This window comes from Penaeus vannamei, chromosome 5, assembly GCF_042767895.1.
Source record: "Penaeus vannamei isolate JL-2024 chromosome 5, ASM4276789v1, whole genome shotgun sequence".
NCBI lineage: Eukaryota > Metazoa > Arthropoda > Malacostraca > Decapoda > Penaeidae > Penaeus > Penaeus vannamei.
In genome coordinates, this window is record NC_091553.1 from 31,226,687 (window position 1) to 31,230,342 (window position 3,656).

Below are 3,656 nucleotides of genomic sequence, written 5' to 3' on the forward strand. Positions count from 1 at the left end.
TGTCGGTGTGTCGGTGTGTGTCGATGTCGCTAAATTTAGATGGAAACGCTTTTAGGATGTTCAAGGGAGAGGGGGAGAGGAAGAAGGGGAAGCTGCATATATTTAGTTACGGTCATGTTATGCCAAAGATAACAAGATTAGAGATAATGTCGGGAATCTGTTACACTTTCTTTGGCATTTTCGAACCCTGTGTTACTTTCTTGGGCATTTTCGAATCCTTCAGTACTCAGTAAGTTGTAAGATAAATGTTATGACAATGTATATAGATGTGTGTGTGTGACGGGGGAGCTGCACATTCAGTTGTGAAGTCCTATTATGTCAAAGATAACAAGTGATAAGATGGATAAGATATTTTATATAAAAAGAAATATACGGGAAAATATGAAAGATAAAAACAAAAGCCATTTAGTGAAAACAAGATTATGGTAAGAAAAAAAATGGAGCTAAACATTTGATTCAAATGGTGAGTAGTAGTAAAATAAGTTCCATAGAGTTAGTAAGCTGGGTGAGTAACTGGAAAGCTGTTATGAGTATGCATATTATTGTTACTATTATCACAATTATTATTGTGATTAGTATGATTTTTATAAGCATTATTATTACTATTATTATTATTATTAGTAGTAGTATTAGTATTAGTATGTTTCCATTATCAGAAATTGTATTTTTATTATCACTAACACCATTACTTTTATGATGATGATTATCATTTTATTATTATTACTTGTAATCCTAAGTATCATTATCATGATTAGGATAATTATCATTATTAGTATCATTAGAACTACCATTATCGTTATTATTATCATTATGATCCTTATTACTATTATTCACATATTGATATTTTTTCATGATTGCATTACCATTATCATTATTGTTATTTTGATTGTTTTTCTTATTATTGTTATCATTTTTTCCACTGTTGTTTCCTCTTATTGTGATTTTCACGATTATTATTATTATTATTATTATTATTATTATTATTATTATTATTATGTTTCTTATATTTTCATATAAGAAACATATAATAATATTGGTATTATTTTTTATTGTTGTCATCATCTTTATTACTAGTGTTATCATTTACATCATCATTATTGTAATTCATTAATATCATCAGTGTTATTATAATAATAATCATTATATTTATCCGTGTTAGTATCATTACCATCAATATTATTATTATTATTATTATTATTATTATTATTATTATTATTATGCATATGATAATTATTATTTTTATTATTAATTAGCATTAGCATTAAAATGATACTAATGAAAATAATAATTTGAAGAAGACAAAAAAAGAGAAATAACCAACAAAGCCTGCTCACCAAATAAAAATATAAGTACATTGTAAATCTATCTAAATCTATCAGTAACTGTGTCGATCTTAAGTTGAAACTCACACCCAAGGCATTAATCCATCAGTGAGGTTCCCAGTACTTGTGGTCACTAAAGCTAAGGTCACACTGGTCTTCTCTGTCGTGGGATCACAAGACAGCTTCGCCTAAGTCTGGTCAGCTGACCAATTGCAAGCTGTAGCTGACCAGACTTCGACAAGGCTGTCTAGGGATCCAAGGGCAAAGAAGACTAATGTGACCTAAGCCAAAGACATCGATAATAAGGATAATAATAATGATGATGGAGATTATCATGTTCAGGAAGATAAGGGTAATAGCAATAATAGTGACAAAATTAATAATAATAATAATAATAATGATAACGGTGACAATATTAATAATAATGATAATGATAACGTTGACAATAATGATAATGGTGACAATAATGATGATAATTATGATAGTGGTGACAATAATTATAATCATTATAATAATGGTAACAATAATGATAATGAACATAACGGTGACAATAATGATAATGAAAATAATAATGGTGACAATAATGATAATAATAATGGTGATAATAATGACAATGTTGACAATAATGATAATGGAAGCCAATATATGTGGGTAGGAAAAGAGTAACCAGGTACAAGCGCAATGTTAAATGATTTCAATTGTTGAATTCTTACTTGACAACCAGATGTCTTATACCAGTAGTTTAGTCCTGCCCCCAATACGGACTTAGGCGATTGTTGCCTTCTGGTTACACTTCCAGCTTACCCACTATAGCTCTGCCTGTGATATGTAATTCAGCAGCCATTCTTTGTAGGCTTGTGGACCATGAAAAAATGCTGGAAGGTCGTCAGTATATTTAAGAATTCTTGTATTTTTAAAAACGAAAACAGACATATTATTTGCTTTAAATATTTAAGCAAGGCCATGGGCTTTGAAATGGTGCTCTTTTTGTATTTTGCATTCCCTGCGACTCCATGATAGCTTGTAAATGTAGTATGTGTATTAGTGTCTATTATGGTGGTTGTAGGAGTTTCATGAAATTACAGAAATTTACACAAATATATTTAAAGGAAATGTCCGAAATTCCTTGGTGATAAAACCTTATGATACAGAATATAATCTAGATTTTTATAATAGAAAAACATTTTGTAAATATAATGTTTCCCATGCAATCCAGTTATTTTTTTTATGAAATGAGCTATTGATATGTTTTAGTATAATGAAGTAAAATCTTGGTTGTAACTCAAAGAGGTTTCCATTCTCACTATATGATGGCCTCCCTGTTGTAGCTGAGGAAAGAATTACATTTCATCACAAAAAAAAAAATTTTACTACATAATTTTAGTGAAAGAAGTTGTTGACCATTCGCAAAACAATAAAAGATAAAGAATGCATAATAACGCTTTTATTCCAGTCACACATTAACTCGACAATTCCTATTGCAGTCTTTCAGTTTTAAATATTTTTCCTTTCACTATTCATTAACATTGTCTTGTACCATGAAACCTTTAATTCAATTATTTTTTATTTTTGTAACCTTAAGAATAATGCAATTTCTTTGAAGAAACTTCTGATCGTGAGTGTTGTGGCATGACTGCAATGCATTATATTTTTTAGAAGATGAATGGTCATTATAAGATTCTGTAGAGGACAGGGAGAAGATGGGAGCACGATCTTTGTCTGACTTTATGGAAGAGAGGTGAGGAGAAAGGTGAGAGCCGTTATTGACCTGGCTTGATTAGTCCAGGTTGCAAAGACAGGTGTAGATGATATAGAGGAAGCATAATTTCGCCAGTTGTTTGTGATGTAATTACGGACTGTACGCGCGAAGATCAGCTGATGCCTTTATAAATCATAAGAGGGCTGTTAATTAGTCGTGGGTGTCTCTCTTACAGTTGTTCCAAGCTGCACGCTCTAAGTGAAGCGCTTTGGTACAATACGATTTCCACCGTGGAACACATTTAGGATGTTGGCGTATAGAAGCATGTCTAAAGTGGAAGAGAAGGATGACAAAGGAAGATTAAGAGTAGAGAGAGGTAAAGGTATGCCAGTCAGCTCTGTCAAAGTATCAGCGACGGGGGCTCGGGAGTGCGGAATACGAAGGAGGAAGGAGAGTTGGAGAGTGATCGCTGTCATGAAGGTGGTCTAGAACTGACCAATGGAATTCAAGACGAAGGGAAGAAGAGCAAAGGGAAAGATCCAGGCATGAAAAGATTTTCTAAGGAACGTACTCTGGAGGTGATGGAGGAATTTCCCCAAATAGTGTGGTGTCTGTTGAAATCTCCATCAGGAAAG

General features: G+C 32.0%; 1 protein-coding gene across 1 annotated transcript in view; it reads left to right on the forward strand.

Annotated features, from left to right (window-relative positions):
- LOC113801945 (E3 ubiquitin-protein ligase RNF216) overlaps positions 1-2,755 on the forward strand; it is a 20,080-nt gene extending 17,325 nt beyond the window's left edge. The window contains exon 7 of the mRNA XM_070122082.1: positions 1-2,755. This exon is cut by the window's left edge and continues 433 nt beyond it. The gene's annotated coding sequence lies outside the window, so the exon portion shown is untranslated.
- Positions 2,756-3,656: the final 901 nt, after the last annotated feature.